The 19,772-nt window shown below is 44.2% G+C and overlaps 1 protein-coding gene across 6 annotated transcripts in view; it reads left to right on the forward strand.

Annotated features, from left to right (window-relative positions):
- The window catches only part of MAPK4 (mitogen-activated protein kinase 4), a 173,301-nt gene that overhangs the window by 13,188 nt on the left and 140,341 nt on the right, over positions 1–19,772 (forward strand). Inside the window, exons 1-2 of one of the 6 annotated variants that reach the window (XM_027525649.1) lie at positions 15,737–16,130; positions 16,587–16,856. The exons of 4 other annotated variants lie outside the window; for them this stretch is intronic. The gene's annotated coding sequence lies outside the window, so the exon portion shown is untranslated. Of the gene's footprint in view, positions 1–15,736; positions 16,131–16,586; positions 16,857–19,772 lie in introns of those variants that run through there. One more of the 6 variants, XM_027525648.1, reaches the window with a different exon arrangement.

Raw genomic sequence — 19,772 nt, forward strand, 5'->3', positions numbered from 1 at the left:
ACCCCCACCACCTGTTCAGAGACCACCTCTTACCTTTTGTGTATTCCATGATGATTTATTCAGCTTATTTGGATTTTCATTTACTTTTACAATATTTCACACGTAGGAAAGATTACATATAACTATTGTAACATATTGCATATAACTATGCATATTTCTAGAGATGGAAACCCTCCAATTAGCTTTTAATAACTGTCCTTAGGGACTTCCCTGGTGGTCCAGTGGCTCAGACTCTGCACTCCCAATGCAGGGGGCTTGGGTTCGATCCCTGGTCAGGTAACTAGATCCCACACGTTGCAACTGAGACCCAGAGCAGCCAAAGAGATAAACTGATAAATACACAAATATTTTTAAAAGATAATTAAAAGAATAACTGTCCTTAAGCAACAAGTCCACTCCTGAGTAATTCTAGATTGTAACTGATCCCTTTGGAAGAAATGATAAATGACTTAATTAATTTTGAAGAAACACATTTTCTATTCTCCCAGAAAATGTGCCCCCCTCATGATTATTTTTGGAGGCAGAACTACTAGAAAACCCCACCAACCATAAGAACTTATGAATCAAGACATCTGAAAACTCTTGAGCCTGAAAGGAAGTGAATTAATTCCTTCAGCATGATTCATTTCGGTACAAGCCAGCTTCCTTTATTTACCAGTAACTTAGACTCTTAAGCTGATTTTTCTAAAGAGGTATAATTATTTTGACATCAAGGCCATATTCATATATCTCTAACATCAGATTTTCCACTTATTTGAAGCTGTGGTTTTTCCCAGCCATTTTGAGACCGTTTTGTCTGCTAATAAGAGATAATATGCTGTGATTTCAATAACATGTGTAGAACCACGGGAAGTTCCGACAGAGTCAGCTGAGCAAATTCCTGTACTTGTCATAGAGAGCTGCACACTGCCTTCAGAACGTGTCTGTGATGGTGTGCGTGAGAGCTACGTCGCTTCAGTTGTGTCCAACTCTTGGCGACCCTATGGACTGTAGCCCGCCAGTCTCCTCTGTCCGTGGGATTCTCCAGGCAAAAATACCGGAGTGGGTTGCCCTGCCCTCCTCCAGGGGATCTTCCTGACCCAGGGATCGAACCCGCATCTCTTCTGTCTCCAGCATTGGCAGGTGGGTTCTTTACCACTAGGGCCACCTGGGAAGCCCCAGTAGCCATAGTACCTTTTACCAAACTTTTTACCAAATAGTCAGAACTTTTTAGAAGACTCAGAACAGTAAAGTGTGATAGCTCTTTCAACATAAATAAAAGGGACAGAGAAATTCAGAAATCTGCAATGATTATATTGGTAGGAAGAGAATAAGGGAGATGATTGCAGTATACCACTTAGAAGAGGAGATGAGAAGTATGTTAACAATAGAGTAACCATAGTGACTGTTTTGAGCTTTCCAGAAAGAAGGAGCAAAAATGAAAAATGTCTTGACCAATTACTCTAACAACCCACATATCTGCTGTGTAATAAAGCCAGTGAAATACAGGCCATCAAATGGACAGGGAGAACTTTAGGGTATACAGAGTAAAGAGAGAATTTTCTTTTTCTGCACTGTGAGAATTTGTCTAGTAAATAGTTCTGGGCATGTCGTGGCCTAAATAACTGTAAAAATTTTCCTATACTTTATCGTTTTCTTGAGCTGAATGGAAATTAAAGACAAATAAAAGGCTTAGATCCTTAACTAATTTTGTTAGGTCTCTAGATGAAGGGCAATAAGGAGTAGGAGTCCAGCAGGAAAATGCTCATAGTTTATTATTTTAGTTAAAAGCTTGATGTCTTATTTCTAAATTTTTGTGCATGCTTTCATTCTTCAGGAGTCTTTCACTGAATTTGTTAATCCTGACAACCCCCTTTTTATGAGCAGTCTTTGAACCTGAAATGCATTTAAAGAATAGGAGGAGGTAAAAAAAAAAAAAAAAAAATCCTTTGACTTCTCTCTCTGATTTATTCAGAAACAGATCCCCAGAAGCAAAGATCTATGTATAGGTCCTTTAGCAGCTGAATTTTATTTCACCAACAAACAATACTGTTTTGCTCTGCACTCCTGAGTTGAGGATTTAGCGACTAAACCACCACTGCCACGACAATATATTAAATAACCTTCTCGTCTTCTGTTCCACCTTTTCTATTGGTAAGAAATAATAAGAGCATTATTATTTAATTATCACCACTCGAAGCTATGTCAGATTTCAGTAATCTAAAACTATATTGTCTTAAACTGAGATTGTTTGAAATAAGATCTTTCCTGTCCAGTAATGGATACCTAGAAAAGGAGGTGGATAGTTATAGACACAGGGAGTAGAATCAGGAATATATACATACGTAGTTTTGATTATGGTGTAATCATAAGCTTTGTTTCTGGAAGGACACATGAGACATTGTGAGTAGTGGCAAAGTAAGAAGTAACTGGTTACACAGGTGGTGGTGTTCAGTTGCTCAGTCATGTCCGACTCTTGCAACCCCATGGACTGCAGCATGCCAGGCTTCCCTGTCCTTCACCATCTCCCAGAGCTTGCTCAAACTTATGTCCATTGAGTAGGTGATGCCATCCAACCATCTCATCCTCTGTCGTCCCCTTCTCCACCTGCCTTCAATCTTTCCCAGCATCAGGGTCTTTTCCAGTGAGTTGGCTCTTTGCATCACATGGCCAAAGCATTGGAACTTCAGCTTCAGCATCAGTCCTTCCAATGAACAGCCAGGACTGATCTCCTTTAGGATGGACTGGTTGGATCTCCTTGCAGTCCAAGGGACTCTCAAGAGTCTTCTCCAACACCACAGTTCAAAAGCATCAGTTCTTCAGCGCTCAGCATTCTTTATAGTCCAACTCTCACATCCATGCATGACCACTGGAAAAACCATAGCTTCAACTAGACAGACCTTTGTTGACCAAGTAATGTCTCTGCTTTTTAATATGCTGTCTAGGTTGGTCTTAGCTTGTCTTCCAAGGAGTAAGCATCTTTTAATTTCATGGCTGCAGTCACCATCTGCAGTGATTTTGGAGCCCAAGAAAATAAAGTCTGTCACTGTTTCCATTGTTTCCCCATCTATTTGCCATGAAGTGATGGGACTGGATGCCATGATCTTACATGTTGAGTTTTAAGCCAGCTTTTTCACTTCCTCTCTCACCTTCATCAAGAGGCTCTTTAGTTCCTCTTCACTTTCTGCCTTAAAGGTGGTGTCATCTACATATCTGAGGTTACTGATATTTCTCCCTGCAATCTTGATTCTGGCTTGAGCTTCATCCACCCTGGCATTTCACACAATATACTCTGCAAATAAGTTAAATAAGCAAGATGGCAATATACAGCCTTAACATAACTCCTTTCCCAATTTAGAATCAATCCGTTGTTCCATGTCAGGTTCTAACTGTTGCTTCTTGACCTGCATACAGATTTCACAGGAGGCAGGTAAGGTGGTTGGTATTCCCACCTCTTGAAGAATTTTCCATAGTTTGTTGTGATCCACACAGTCAAAGGCTTGAGCGTAGTCAGTGAAGCAGAAGTAGAGGTGAGGGAAGAGAATTTTAAATTTCATAGTTCTCCGTACTATTTAATTTTTAGCATGAACCTATATTTTTATTTAATATGTAAATATGGGGGAAAATTAAGAAAGTAGAAAACAGAGAAGAAGCCACTGTATACGAGATCCTGCAGCTCTGAATTTAACCTCTGGATTCCTTTCTCAGTGGAAATTCTAGCTTTTATGAGTCATCAGACCCAAGTCTATATCGACTCAGTTATGTCATCCTCCATGCTTTTGTGTAACTTATCTTATGTAGCATATTTTCAATCCCTCTCATGCCTGTGTTTCCTTTGAGCCTGACAATGGCACTGTCCAGTATGTTGGACTGGTATTATATGATTCCCATTTTACAGGTGAAAAGACTGAAGCTTAAGAAAGATAGGTGACTTATCAGGGGTGCCATGTTCACTACCCATGAAGTTCAGAACTAGAAGTCAAGTTCAGTGTGCCTTTAACCCTTGTAGAAAGAACTTGGCCATTTATTTTGGACATTAAAAAAATATTCCAAGCTGTCTCCTCTCCGGTTTCATGCCATAAGCATCTATTTCATTCTGTCTTATATCATGGTTAGATGTGTAATTGTTTTCCTCATTAATTTTTATCACCCTAGGCTATCTCTCTTCTTTCTCTAGCCTTTCTGTGTCTGGTCCATTTGATGCATATATTAGTTCTTAATCTTTGTTTTATGGAATTGGATACTCAAGGTACTTTCTCCTACATAATAATCCATTTTTAGGAAAACAAAATAGTAAAAGCCATTTCCACAAGACTAATATCATTGTCCACAAGAGAATTCAAGCCACATAATGTTTGAGCTGGAAGAAAACCATCTTTGTGAGTATTTATTTTGTTTTAGAAATGAGGAACCTGAAGATCAAATAAGTGGCTCAAGATCACACAGGGAGTGAGAGGTGACTTGGTATCAGAGGACGGTTCTCTTTCAGCCCAGCCCGGCTCCTGCTGCAGCAGTCATTACAGACACTTATTCTTCTGGTCATCAGGCATTTAGATGAATGGTCAATGTGGGCAAAAGATAGGTCACACTTAACGCAGTAACCATGAAGTGGTAACCTCAAAATGAGGTATTGAGCTGATTTTTCCATGTTTTAGTGAATGATTTTGCAGTTTACTTCCTTTTAAAGCAAACTTGGTATATACATGCCAGAATTTCCACAAAAGGATTGGGACTAGGAATCTTTTAGATGATAAGTAATCCCACCTTGAGCATTTACAATAGAGTCAAATCACCCTCGCTTGTGGGTAAATCTAGGTGCATAGCATCAAAGTTGTGAATGAGGAATTAATAGTGTTTTCTATCTTACTTGCTGGCTTTTAAAATGCAAGACATTCCTGGCTTGGTGAATAAGCCACTTGTTCTCCTCTTAAATGAGGAGTGACGAGTCCTCCAGTTCCTAAATTCACCCCTGGGTACCTGAGTGCCCAAAAGTGATTCCCAGTTTTCAAATATGCTGAGAACGGAGCTGGAAAGCACCCCCCCCCCTTTTTTTTGTCTGAAGCTATGCAGAGGAGAAACAGAAGGATAAATCCCAAATAGGGCGACAGTATCAAAAGTGTGAGGACTGGGGGAGCCCTGGGCATCGGATTCACTAATGAGACAGAACGTCTTTTTATGAAGTACGTTCTTTTTTGTGCCACCTCCTATTGGATTCATACAGTCCTCAAAGGCACCAGCTCCAGAAGGCATAGTTGTAAAAGACATCAGGGGAACAGACATCTCTAAAAATTCAATTCAGTTCAACAAATATTTATGGTAGGTGCTGTAGGAGAGTTACGGTAAAAATCACAGAAGACCGGCCCAGCTTTTCTGGAGGTTGGAGTCTGTGCTGTGCTTTCCAAACTTGTCTGCATTTTGGAATCATCTAGGGACCCTCAAAAATCACTGAGGTCTGTGTCCAGTCCACCACCCTCGATTGAGCTTGTGATCCAACTGGTTTGGGATGTGGCCTAAGGTTTGGAATAGTTGAAAAGAGAATTCTAAAAGTGCAGTCAAATTTGGGAATTAGTGGTCTGTGAAGTGGTTCTCAGCCTTGACTGACTATATTAGAATCACCTGGAGTATATATGTATGTTTGTACATGTGTGTATGTGTATATGTATGTATACATATATGTATGCATGTGTATATAACCATAAGCATATGCACACATGTGTATTCAAATGCATGTGTGTATAAGCATGTATGTGCATGTGAATATACCCATATGCATAATAAACATACAGGGCTTCTGTGGTGGCTCAGATGGTAAAGAATCTGCCTACAGAGCAGGATACCTGGGTTTGATCCCTGGGCTGGGAAGATCCCCTGGAGATGGGAATGGCTACCCACTCCTGTATTCCTGCCTGGAGAATCCCAGGGACAGAGGAGCCTGGTGGGCTACAGCCAGTGGGGTTGCAAACAGTCGAACACAATTGAGTGACTAGCACTTTGTTAGCCCTTATACATACATGCCCAGGCTCCAGCTCTTGAGATTCTGGTTTACATGGTTTGGGATGGAGTCCAGACATCCATATTATTTAAAACCATGGTTCACCAAATTGCTGACGCCTGGGTCTGACTCCAGACACTCTGGTTTAATTGGCCTGGGGTCTTGTCTAGTCATCAGAGTCTTTTCAACCCGCTTCTCCCTGCCATGTGATTCTGATATGCAGTCAAGATTGCAATCTACTAGGTTAGTGAGCGAGACCTGGCTACCTTGTGCATAGTTGGTTCTCAAGAAAAATGGTTCACTCTGAAATGAAAACTAGATAGAAGAATTTATAAGAGAAGTCAGTGCTGAAAAATTGTACATTCCTTGTTCTTCGGGCCTTTCTGCAGGCCTGAATATATGATGCAGTGATTTGGGGGGAGAGTAGGGTGTCAAAAACCTCATCAATTCAGCTCACAACCATAGCCTTTGTTGTGGCCGCCAGTGAAACTTCCAGCTGAAACTGACAGCCAAGATCTTCCTAATTGCTCGATTCCATTATATCTGCTTGTGATGGGCAGGGCGATTTGCCTGTCATACTCCTGATGTGTCCCACGTTGTGTTTTAAAGAGAAACAGCCAGAAACTGGCTTTTGTGAGATCTTAGTGCTCCAGCCCTGGATTCAGCCTGAGGTGAACTCTGTCCCGGGCAGCTGGCGTCTGCGAGGGCCCTCCCAGCCCGCCCGCCCAGGGCTAGGGAGAGCTCTCCGGAGCCCGGAGCCCGGAGCACAGAGTTGCCTGGTTTCCTTTGTTCCCTAGGTGACTCTCGATTAGTCCAAGGGGTACTGGGAGGGGAAGTATTTCCGCATCTGGCCCCGGTGAATGCAGCTGCTTTCAGCCTTGGAGAGGCTCCACCACCCTGGAAAGGGGGAGACTGCCAGGCAGGGAGTTCACCGCAGATGCTTACAGGGCAAAATCTGAACCCTCCCTCCTGTTGGTCTTTGAAGGCTCTAGGGCACTGATGCTGAAACTCGAGTGGATCAGAATCCCCTGGAGTTGTGTTAAACTACAGATCACTGGGGCAGCTCCCAGATTTTCTGATTTGGTCGGGCAGGGGTGGGGCCAAGCACTTGCATGTGTGATGTAGGAGGAAGGACCCAGATGGCACCTGTGTGATTTAGCAAAAGGACGTTACTTGATTGCTGCAAATTTACCTAATGGTTACAGGATCAATTGAAATGACCTCCAACTGTAAGATTGATAGGTTAATTGATTTTTTAAAATTATGTCTACTTGCCAGGTGTTGTGCAAGCCTTGTTGCTGCAAGGAAGAGGAAGATGTAGTTCTTCACTGAGCAGCTTGTCTTGGGGGGTGGGTGACACAGCAGTAAAGGGACAAGCACAGTACTGACCACTTAGTGGAAGGAGTGCCCGGGCTCTGTTGGGACACACATGAGCAGGAGGAGTGTGGCTCAGGGTTGGCTTCCAGGAGTAGGTGATTCTGGGGTGGGATCCTGGGGGATGACTGGGGGACTGCCAGGTGAAGAAGGTGGGGCAGAGTTCCAGGGGCAGCGTGAGCAAAGATGAGCAGGAAGATGAGCAAGCCTGATGTGGGGCGCCCCATGTGGTTTAGGGTGATTGATGGGGAGCAGAGAGCTTAGTCTGGACAGGCAGGCAGGGGGTGGATCCCGGGGGTGCCTGTTTTCCACATGGAAGAGTCTGGGCTGATCCAAAAGCCAGGACAGTCACTGAGGGGTTTTAAGTAGGCAAGTAACACCATCAGCTTCGCCTGCCAGTTGGAAAACGGGCTGCAGGGAGCAAGCGCCTGCAGGAGGCACGGGAGACTGTCATGGGAGTCCCCCTGGGAAGTGATGAGGCCACAGGGGATGTGACCTTTACATCACCTGTCCTTGCATCACCCTCTGCCTCTGCTCAGTATTTCAGACACTCGAAGTCATTTCCAGTGGGTGTATTAGCTGATTTCTTGAGTGTCTGCTGTGTGTGCTTTTACAGTGGAACCAGGCAATCAGTCTTGTGCTTCCCCTATAGAGATGCTGTGTTTCAAGGAAAATTAAGTTAAAATAAACATCAAGGGCAACCTTAGAACAGGTGAGCCCCACATGAAGGGCCTGTGTGGAAGGGATCAGACATTTCCAACTGTTTAGTCTGGATGAGGTCAGGGAGGGATGGTCTCTGCGTGTTGTCTGTCTGAGTTTTTCCTTTTTGGCTCTAACTGGGAGTCACTCTTCCCTCTCTTGCTCCCACCTTGAGAACAGATTCCAAATCCGAGTCTTAGTCCAGCCACCTGCTGGCAGCTGTCTTCCCCCACCTCCCCGCCCTTTGGTTTGGGGACTTACCCAGGACAGTTGCCTAAATTCCTAGTACCCTGGAGATGGCTTGAGTGCTGGGCATCATGGAGGAAAAGGGATGTTCAAAGCAGATAAGACCCATGCATGCCCACCTCAGTAGTTAAGGAATTGTGCATGAAGGAAACCCCAAAGAGGGCTGCAGTGAGCTAGTGCTTGGGTAAAGAGCACGCTCTCATCTGTCCCTGACCCATCTTAAAAAAAAAATCAACACTGGTGGATTCTGCTTGTGGTCCTTCATACTTCATCTGGTAATGAAAATTTGATCTGTGGTTTCCTCTCATAGGGCTCTTCAACTCATCGTAATTGATCCATCTCCAACAAGTGGCTCTTGAGGAAATCAATTCCTACAAGTCTTGTCAGGACCCAGAGAGCCTCCCAGGGATGTTGGAGGCTCCTTCTCCCCTTTGCACCTCTTCCTCCTACAGGTTGTCGGGTTTCACCATCGGCTGAGTGAGGGGCTCCCTCAGAAGCTCTGAGTGGGCTGCTGCTGGGGAGGCAGCGGTCCCCTTAAGTAGATTGATGACCAGCATCAGTGAGCAGTCTGTGCTGTGAGGTAATGGCATCAAGATTTACAGGTCATCAATGCCGAGGTGGCTTTGCTGCTTCACACCAACACGGTAGATGTGAGACTCGATTGCAGAATGAATTGCTGGCAGCCTGCCTCAGATTGTAAGACTAAGAGCAGAAAGAAAGGACTAGCATGACCCTCGGTTGGTGTTTGCTCTGGTCACTGGATGCTGTCCAAAGAGGCACAACCTGAATTCTTCAGTGAGGGCTGTCCCAGGCTTTTTGCTGGTGACATGGCCAACTGGGATTCTTCTTGCTGGAGGGCTGCTAAAAAGGTTTGCCGAATGTCCAGGCAGATTTTCCTTGACTTTTGGCTAGTTAAGGCAGAGCTGCTTTTATCCTGATTCCATCTGCTGTTTGTCTCTGAAGGAAACTCACCATACAGTGGGTACCATCCTGAAAGTCTGTACTTAGGCCACTTGAGGGGGCTCTGCTTTCTCTCTCTTTCATGGTGTTTACTGTCGGCCCTGCCCAGTGGACCTGTGTGCGTGCTAAGTCGATTCAGTTGTGTCTCTTTGCCACCCTATGGACCATAGCCCACCAGGCTCCTCTGTCCATGGGATTCTCCAGGCAAGAATACTGGAGTGGGTTGCCATGCTCTCCTCCAGGGGATCTTCCCAACCCAGGGATCGAACCCACATCTCTTATATCTGCTGCATGGCAGATGGGTCCTTTACCACCAGTGCCACCTGGGAAGCCCCAGTGGACCAGCATTAGAATACAAATTGTTTAATTCTCTAATGACATTGAATGTGCCAGTCAGATGCTTAATAAACCTTCAAGTCAGGAACGTAAACATATCATTGAACTTTCCTAGCACCCTCTTGCTTTGCATTTTCCATCACACAGCAGCTTTTGTCTAACTGTATGCTTGATCTGGGTGCCTGAATTCCCTTTAGCTCCGAGTTAACTTGTTATCGGAACGTGTCTGCCTTTATGCTGCTCATGGGGCCTTTTGCCTTATACTGGCTGGATAGGAATGCTTGACGCATTTATTCCTCCTTTACTCTGTGAGTGATAAGGGTCATAGTCTGCATATTTGTTCTGGGTCTTCTCAGTGTACCAAGATGCACTAGTGTTTTTACTTAAAAAGTGAGGAAACAGGATGTATTAATTATCTGTTGCTGTGCAAAAAATGATTCCCCAATTTGAAAGCTTAAAATGGCAAGCATTTATTATTTTATAGTTGTTATGGGTCCAGAATTTGGAAGTGGCTTGGCTGAGTACATCTAGTTTAGGGTCTATGGTGAGGTTGTAGTCAAGATGTTGGCTGGGGTCACAGACATCTGGAGACTTGCCCTGGGAGGGAGAAGGAGGGGTCAAGTTCATGTGTGGCTATTGGCTAGAAGCCTCAGTTCCTCCCTTTGAACATACTTTAAGCCACGTGAAGTATGTGGGTTCCTGGGTCTGACCAAAGGGATGAGCAGAGGTGGCTGAGTCCATTCTCTGCTAAGAGCTCACTTCTTCAGGTGGGTGACTTGGAGCCTGCTCTAGAGAACTCCCGTGAGCTGTTGAGGGTGAAAAATGGTTGGGATACCCAGTTACAGAATTTAGAGTTACTCTGACAACAGTTATTGAGTAGGAGACGTATTAGTACAGTCACTGCAGGCAAGTGCTTCTATGCATTCCTGGGAATATGAAGCTCATTTTTCATTTAAATCTTTACTTTTGGGATGGATTGCCACCTGGTGGTGACACCCATAAATTGCAGGGTTTTTTGAGACATGCACCCTGGTAGCTCAGATGGTAAAGAATCTGCCTGCCCTACAGGAGACCCAGGTTCTATCTCTGGGTTGGGAACATCCCTTAGAGAAGGGAATGGCTACCCACTGCAGTATTCTTGCCTGGAGAATTCAATGGACAGAGGAGCCTGGTGGGCTAGTCCATGGGGTCGCAAAGAGTCAAACCCAACTGACTGACTGACACTTTGTCTTTATAGCTTTTAAAATATTTTCAATTTGAAAAGATAGTTATGAAATGACAGCTGGGAGAAAATTCGCATCATACCTTTCAAAGCTCATTTAACAAACTCTACCTCACTTGGTTACGACAAGAATTCTGTAGAGTAAATAGAGCAGGTGCTATCATCTCTACGTTATAGATGGGAAACAGGCAGTAGGGACTGAAACATTGCCCAAAGCTCGGAGTAAGTCAGTAGAGCAAAAGTGAGGGCTGGAACTTAGGCCTCCAAGTCTACACCAGCAGAGCTGGTGGCAGATGCTTCGGAAGAGGGTTTATTAAGTAAAGTGGGAAGAAGGGGCGCATGAAAGACATTTCACTTCCCAAGACTGCTGCTGAATACAAGATTTCAGCTGTTTGCTTCACAGAAGGGTTTGCAGTTCTCTGTCTACATGGCTGATGATGTCTTTTATGTCAGTATTGCTGAGTGTTCTTTTTTTGTGGTAGAATGAAGAGACCTTGCTGGTTCTGTTCTACTGCAGCCTAACAAACCCACCCTGTAGGCTGCCCTGGTGGTGCAGTGGTAAAGACTCCACTGGCCAATGCAGAAGACACAAGAGATGCAGGTTTGATCCCTGGGTAGGGAAGATCCCCTGGAGAAGGAATGGCAACTGACTGCAGTATTCTTGCATGGAAAATTCCATGGGCAGAGGAGCCTGGTGGGCTACAGTCCATGGGGTCACAAAGAACTGGACATGACTGAGGACACAGCACAACAAACCCACCCCAAAACTTGATGTCTTCACACAATAGTGACTTATTGTTATTTCTCATGATTCTGTGATTTGGGCAGCGCTTGGCTGGGTGATGATTCTGCTTCATGCAGCGTCAAATGGGACTATTTGTTTAGCTGCTCTCAGCTGCTGACTGGGTTGGCTTGGGCCAGAAGGTCCAAGAAGGCTTCCCTCACAGGCCTCACACCTCGTGTTCTTCCATTGTGATCCCTCTCCATGTCTGGCTTGGGCTTCCTCACAGCATGGTTGTCTCAGGGTAGCCAGACTTCTTATAGGGAGGCTGGCTCCCTAGGGAACACGCAGCAGTTGATGGTTCTCTTGAGACCCAGGCTCCAGAGTCCCAGAGTGAACATCATTCCCATCACCCTCTGCTGGTCAGAGCTAGTCACAAGGTCAACCCAGACTCACAGGGAGGAGAAACGGACTCCACTTCTTGGCGTGCAGGGTGACATGTACACACAATGGTGGGAGGAGATGCTGGTGGCCAAATTAGGCCTCTGTCTACTACAGTAACATTCATGTGTCCACTTGCTAAGGAAAACTCACCGTCCGTAGGCACGAGGAAAAACCATCTGTTAAAGCCACCAATGTGCAAAAGGCATTTGTGAAAATTCAGGAATAACAAGTTGAGCCCAATGTGAAGATTAGGTGGAGGAACAGCCCTGGGGTACGGGTCCTCTCTCTGCCTATTGCCAGACCAGGCTCTCATAGGGGCTCTTTTCTGGGACTGCAGGTAGTTCCAGGAATCATGGCTTTGGTCTTAAAGATTACTTTATGTTTCAATGCTATTCTCTCAAATCATCCCACCCTCGCCTTCTCCCACAGAGTCCAAAAGTCTGTTCTAGCACTGAAACATGTATATTACCATATGTGAAATAGATCGCCAGTCCAGGTTTGAGGCATGAGACTGGGTGCTCAGGGCCAGAGCACTGGGATGACCCTGAGGGATGGGATAGGGAGGGAGGTGGGAGGCAGGTTCAGGATGGGGAAGACATGTACACCCGTGGCTGATTCATGTCAATGTGTGGCAAAAACCGCTACAATACTGTAAAGTAATTAGCCTCCAAATTAAAATAAATTAATTTTTTAAAAAAAGAAAAAAAAAGATTATGCGTCTAACCCAAACTCAGTTCAGATAGATATTTATAGAGGGAAAAGCTTGAAAATATGGCCTTAAAAGTTGGCTTGTTGGATGGTAGAAAAATATGAACTCTTCATGTCATGATAATGGTATGTCCAAAGCCTTTTATTTGGATTTGAGTTATGGTTCAAATTCAAATAGGCTCAAATATGTACTTCTCCAATTGTTTATGTCTAGAAAATGGTCCCTCTCTTTCAGTGTCTTTCCGTCCATCCACCCAACCACATTCTTAGTTCCTGAGCAAGCTTTTTTGTTAGCTCTTAACTGCATTGAGAGAATAGGATACAGGAGTTCAAATTGCAATTAGCAGAATTCCCAGCTGGAGCTCCTATTGTTCTGTGCAGTTGTCCTCTCACCTGCAAATTTGCATTGCCAATGTGTTTGTAGAGCTTTTTTCAGAGAGCTTTCACATGCATTATTACATTTTAATTTTCATGGCAATACCCTAAGATAACACTGAGTAAGATTGCTCCCTTGCAGAAAGAAGGAAATAGAAGTCCAGTAATGTTAACACATTATTGTTTGGGGGGGGGGTGTGGATTTTTGCAGAAACTAATGCCTGTGGCTGATGATTTGTTATATAAATGCATATTGAAACACTCCAGTCAATAACATTCAGGTAACAAAAAATGTACTAATATGTCTCTGGTCAATACATTGTTACGAATTTGATGAGGAAGTGGCAAAGCCAGACTTAGGTCCTGTTTTCAGTGTTTTCTCCTCTATTCCACATATCCAGTTTATAATCTGTCTACCCTAATGCCCAGGGCGTGGTGACCAGTCATGATGAAAGGATAGTTCTTAGACTAAAACATTTGTTAGGAGTTTTACAACAGCGCTGGTCTTGAAGTTAAGATGCAAACATAGGCATCTTTAAGTAGAATTTCAGTTAGTGGTGTAAAAACTTGCTTTTCGCAGCCAGTGGAGGGGACAGCAGGAACGTGTTAGCCAGCCTGATGGTGGCTTTCTCTTTGGAGGGGGATTTGAGCTCATTCATTCCCTCACGGACCTGAGCATCACACAGGACAGGAATAAGGGCAGGGTGCTCATCAGGGGCTGAAGTGCTTCCACGGTGCCCGCTTGGATCTTTACTGCCCAGGAGGTGGACAGGTTAGGGCCCATTGGCAAGCCTGTGGAGCCACCAAGCCAGCTCAGAGCCCCACATGCAGATTCAAGAGGAAACTTTCTCGATAGCAATGAATGGGCTTTTCTGCTGTGCTAAAATTAGAGCTGAAAGATAAACACAGGTATATCACTGGAGTGGAATAATAATGTTGTGCCATATGCGGAAAGGCCAGGGTGGGTTAGTGGGCCTGTTGTCCTTGGAGTTCTTCAAGACTGTGTTATGAGCTGTGTAGAGATTGGGGCGGGGCGTGCATTCTGGTTGACCAGTGAGATGGTCTCAGTACAGTTTCTTATCCTTGCGTAATTACTATGTAGTATGTTTCCTTTTACTCTTGGAACTGTTCTGTTTGGGTGATAATTATATAGCCCCCTACAGCATGAAGCTCAGCACTGAGTAGGCGCCCAGGGAAGGTTAGTCCCTTTCCTTGACAAGCCAGTAACATATGCAGGGAAGTGACTACACATGTGTATTTTGTGCTTTTTATTTTTGATTATTTTATATTGGAGTATAGTTGCTTTACAGTGTTGTACAGCAAAGTGAATCAGCTATATGTATACATATATCCCTTCTTTTTTGAATTTCCTTCTAATTTAGGGCCCCACAGAGCACTATTTCCCTGTGTATATGGTAGCTTCTCACGTGTTGTCTATTTCATGTGTGTGTGTGTGCGCTCAGTCGTGTCTGGCTCTTTGCGACCCCGTGGGCTGTTGCCCGATAGACACCCCGTCCATGGAATTCTCCAGGCAAGAATACTGGGGTGGGTTGCCATTTCCTACTCCAGGGGATCTTCCCGACCCAGGGATTGAACCCACATCTCTTGTGTCTCCTGCATTGGCAGGTGGATTCTTTACCACTGGCACCACCTGGGAATAGTATCAATAGAATATGTATGTCAATCCCAATCTCCCAATTCATCCTGCACACCCCCCACCTCCTACCCCCAGCTTTATTTTGTGCTTTTAATGAACCTGTTCTTCTTGACACTGCTGCTGCTGCTAAGTCACTTCAGTTGTGTCCAACTCTGTGCAACCCCATAGACGGCAGCCCACCAGGCTCCCCTGTCCCCGGGATTCTCCAGGCAAGAACACTGGAGTGGGTTGCCATTTCCTTCTCCAGTGCATGAAACTGAAAAGTGAAAGGGAAGTTGCTCAGTTGTGTCCGACTCTTTGCGACCCCATGGACTGCAGCCTACCAGGCTCCTCCGCCCATGGGATTTTCCAGGCAAAAGTACTGGAGTGGGGTGCCATCGCTTTCTCTGCTTCTTGACACTAGAAGTTGAAATAAGGGCTTTTCTCTTGATTGACCTCTTCTTAAAAGTGAAAACGCTTATTTGAATTCCTTTTGGCACAGTAATAGGCTTGACCTCTGCTGGCTTTGGATTCAGTTGAGCACGTAGAAAAAAGGTGTCTCTGGTTCTTCATAGAGGAATCAGTTATATCCTTGTAATAATATCATCCACTGTATTGATAACTTAGTAAATTGTTTCTCATGCATGCTGTATCTCACAGCAGCCCTCTTCAGTGGGACTAGAGTTATAGAGAGAATCCCACAGCTTATTAATAATGCTGCAAAAACTGGAACCGAGACTTTTCCCACCTTTTGATCCTACATCCTCGTCTTAATCCCACCTTTTGTAGAGCCTCCCAATGGCTGTATTTGGCCATGTTGGCTTAAGATGTTTCTCTTAATGCCCAGTAAAACTGAAGACCCAGTGAAGTGGGTGAGGTTGGAACATGCTGGCCTAGGTGACAGCACAGAATGTGGTTACTCTGGAACACGCATTGTTGCTAGTCTACTCGTCTCGTGTGGCCAAGAGGCACCGTCATTAAACAAGCCTTCTATTTGTTCAGTGCTTTTATGGCTTGCAAGGTAATTTTCTTGCCCTGTTTGCAGCATCTGTTTGATGCATCAGAAGCATAAAGCACAGGTGAGAGGTCTCACCATCATCTTTCCCTAACGGAGGAGGAAGGAGGCTCAGCAAGATCAAGTGGACTGCTCAAGGTGACAGAGCAAGCACAAGGCGGTGCTTGGCTCAGAGCTCAAGTATTTCTGACAGTTGACCCCCTCCTGGCCTCGCATTCCTGATTTCATGGAGATTTTGGAGCATGTGGTTAAACTCGGGAGAGGTGGTTTGACTCCAGGGCCACAGGGCTCCAAATGAGCACCTCGTGAGAGGCTGAGGTGGAGTCTCCCCTACGAAGAAGGACAAGCTTGGTTTCCTGATGCCACACTGGTGAGAAGTGAATTAAAACAGCTCATTTTCAAATGAAGCCAAGTGGACAGAAGGTAAGCAGAGACAGGCAAAGGACTTAGGAAGGAGAGGGTTTTTAAGGCTTGCAGACCCTGCATGTCATGAGGGAGAAACCGGAAAATGCTAGAGGCCCACAAAGGTTGGAGAAGCTTTTTTAAAAAGGCCCAGAAAAGGGTTCAAGACAGGCCAGTGGCTCCTTCCACAGGGAAATTGTGTTTGGTTTCTCATTTGGATCAGGGAGGACTCAAGGGGCAAGGAATTTTAGACAAATATTGTGCAAATCTATAAAGACCAGAGCTAGAGAAGAAACTGAGGGCCAAAATACTCACTTGCTCTGAGTTAGAATAATGCCTTTCCCCTTCACCATGGACTTTGAAAGACCTCAGTGAGAGAGTCAAGGCCAGACCAGAGAAAGCAACCAGCTCATGTTGGGAGCAAACTCATCGTAACTCCTCCTATTGCTTTCTTTTCATTTTATTTCTCTATTCTAGTTTTTCCATTCTATTTTTTGTCTCCTTTGTGTGATGGAGGGCACAGACTGATACAGATTTCCTCATACCAGTTATAGAGGCTTTGTCTCCAAGCAAGCTGGGAATTACTGATGGAGCGAAGGGAGAAGAGCTGATTGCATGAGAGGAAGGAATTGTCATGCCTTTTGTTCAGTTCCTAACTCTGGAAGGAGCTGACTTAGAATCACTGGATGTTAGAACTCAAAAAAGGAACCCTGGAAACTGGGTAGTTCAACTTTTCATCAAATGCAGGTACATTCAACTTTTCTGTAACTACATTAATTGATGGCAATTCAGAAATTTGGGGAACACTTTTCAGAGAGTCAGAATTTCTAGGCATACCTCATTTTATTACACTTTATAGCACTTTGCTGATATTGCAGTTTTTATAGATTGAAGGTTTGTGACAATCCTGCATTATCAAATGATGATTAGCATTCTTAGCAATAAAGTATTTTTTAATTAGGCTGTATACTTTTTTTTTTAGTCATAATGATATTGCACACTTTGTAGGCTGCAGTATAGTGTAAATGTAACTTTTGTATGCACTGAGAAACCAAAAGAAAAATCGATACTTTATTGCAATGTTCACTTTATTGCTGTGGTCTGGAACTGAACCTGCAGCATCTCCAGTGTATGCCTGTACCGTCTCGGGAGATGGCCCCTTCTATCTACGGCCCCTTCTATCTCATTTTTTAACCCTTTGATGTTGACATAGCATCGGCCATGTGCCAGACGCTGACTGCTGTGGGTCCTTACTTAGTCATGGGGCTAACACAACTTTTATCCCTATTTTATAAATGAAGAAATTGAGAAACAAAGAGGTTAAGTAACTTACCTAAGGTCACACAGCAAGTAAGTGACGGAGATAGATAAGACTAGAACCCGGGCAGTCTGACTCCATAGTCTGTGCACTGTTTGCTACCTTAGTAACTACTTATCAGAGTAATCGCTGTTTGTTTTGTGTAATTACTGTTTGTTTCTTATTTTGCATCAAATTGCTCCCTTGTATTTTCTGTTCCAGGGTCTTTCATATGATTTGTGTGCTCTTGGTCCTTCCTCTGGTTGCATGCAGTTGGATTGGTGAAAAGCACCTGAGATTTAAGATCAGATTTACTTAAGCGAAAATCTCAGCCTCCTTACTTACTAGCTATATAAACTTGAGCAGATATTTTATCAGTTTTTCTCAGCAAAGAGCCCTTCATTTGTGAAATTAGACTAAATAAGCTTCCTGGGTCATTGTAAAGATGAGCAAGGGTAGGACTCACAGTGTGAGCTCCATAAAAGATATGTTACTTTGTTGCAACTGTCTAACTATAATAATGACATCTGTATTCATTCATCTAAAATTGATCTGTAGAGTCAAACAATCTCAATCAAAACCTTAGCTGGCTCATTTGAAGAAACTGATAGGCCAGTCTAACTTTATATGAAAATGCTAAGCAATAGTGAAAAAGAAGGACAAAGTTGGAGGACTCCATTGGATTTCAAGATTTACTATAAAGCTATAGTATCAAAGATAGTGTAACTCTGACATAGGAAAAACATATAGATCAATGAAGCAGAATAGAGTCTAGAAATAGACTCACATATCTACAATTAATTGATTTTTTTTTTTTTTACAAAGAGGCAAAGTCAAGTCAAAAAGGGCTGTTTAACAGATGGTGTTGGAAAAAATGGGTGTGTGTGCATGTGCTTAGCTGCTCAGTCATGTCTGACTCTTTGTGACCCTTTGGACTGTAGTCTGCCAGGCTCCTCTGTCCATGAGATTTCCCAGGCAAGAACAGTGGAGTGGGTTGCCATTTCCTTCTCCAGGGGATCGAACTGACCCAGGGATCAAACCGTGTCTCCTGTGTATCCTACCTTGCAGCTGGATCCTTTACCCACTGAGCCATTGGGGAAGTCCAGAAAAAAATGGGTATCTCTCTCTAAATAAAATGAACCTTGACCCTGACTCCACTGTACACATTGAAACTAATGTTAGATCATAGACTTAATGTGAAAGCTAGACATAAAACTTCAAGAAGACAATGCAGGGGATTAAAAATTGTGATTAGTCAGAGATTGAGACACAAGAAAATCCCATGGGCGGAGGAGCCTGGTAGGCTGCAGTCCATGGGGTCGCTAAGAGTCAGACTGTGAAGAAGGCTGAGTGCCGAAGAATTGATGCTTTTGAACTGTGGTGTTGGAGAAGACTCTTGAGAGTCCCTTGGACCGCAAGAAGATCCAACCAGTCCATTCTGAAGGAGATCAGCCCTGGGATTTCTTTGGAAGGAATGATGCTAAAGCTGAAATTCCAGTACTTTGGCCACCTTGTGCGAACAGTTGACTCATTGGAAAAGACTCTGATGCTGGGAGGGATTGGGGACAGGAGGAGAAGGGGACGACAGAGGATGAGATGGCTGGATGGCATCACTGACTCGATGGACGTGAGTCTGAGTGAACTCCAGGAGTTGGTGATGGACAGGGAGGCCTGGTGTGCTGCAATTCATGGGGTCGCAAAGAGTCGGACATGATTGAGCGACTGAACTGAACTGAACTGAACTGAAGAGTCAGACACGACTGAGCAACTTCACTTTCACTTTTCACTTTCCTGCATTGGAGAAGGAAATGGCAACCCACTCCAGTGTTCTTGCCTGGAGAATCCCAGGGACGGGGGAGCCTGGTGGGCTGCTGTCTATGGGGTCGTACAGAGTCGGACATGACTGAAGTGACTTAGCAGCAGCAGCAGCAGAGACATAAGAAACATTAACCATAAAAGGAAAAAAAGGATATATTGGACTTCATCAAAATTGGATATTTTTGTTCCTGAAGAAATATTATGAATAAAAGGAACAGACCATCTTATGACTGGGAAGAACTATTCACAACACACATAAATAAGTGCTTGCGTGCTTAGTTGTTCCATCATGTCTGACTCTTTGCGACCTCTGGCCTTGGGCTTTTCCAGGTCAGGATACTGCAGAGGGTTGCCATTTCTTTCTCCAAGGGATATTCGTGACCCAGGGGTCAAACCCACATCTCCTGCGTCTCCTGCATTGGCAGGCAGATTCTTTTCCACTGCACCACCTAGGAAACCCATATAAATAAGACTTAAAGTGTAATAAACAACTCCTACAAATCAATAATAAGGAGACAAATAACCCAATGAAAATCATGTGCAAAAGA

Source organism: Bos indicus x Bos taurus, chromosome 24 (assembly GCF_003369695.1).
Source record: "Bos indicus x Bos taurus breed Angus x Brahman F1 hybrid chromosome 24, Bos_hybrid_MaternalHap_v2.0, whole genome shotgun sequence".
In the NCBI taxonomy this organism is placed as follows: Eukaryota; Metazoa; Chordata; class Mammalia; order Artiodactyla; family Bovidae; genus Bos; species Bos indicus x Bos taurus.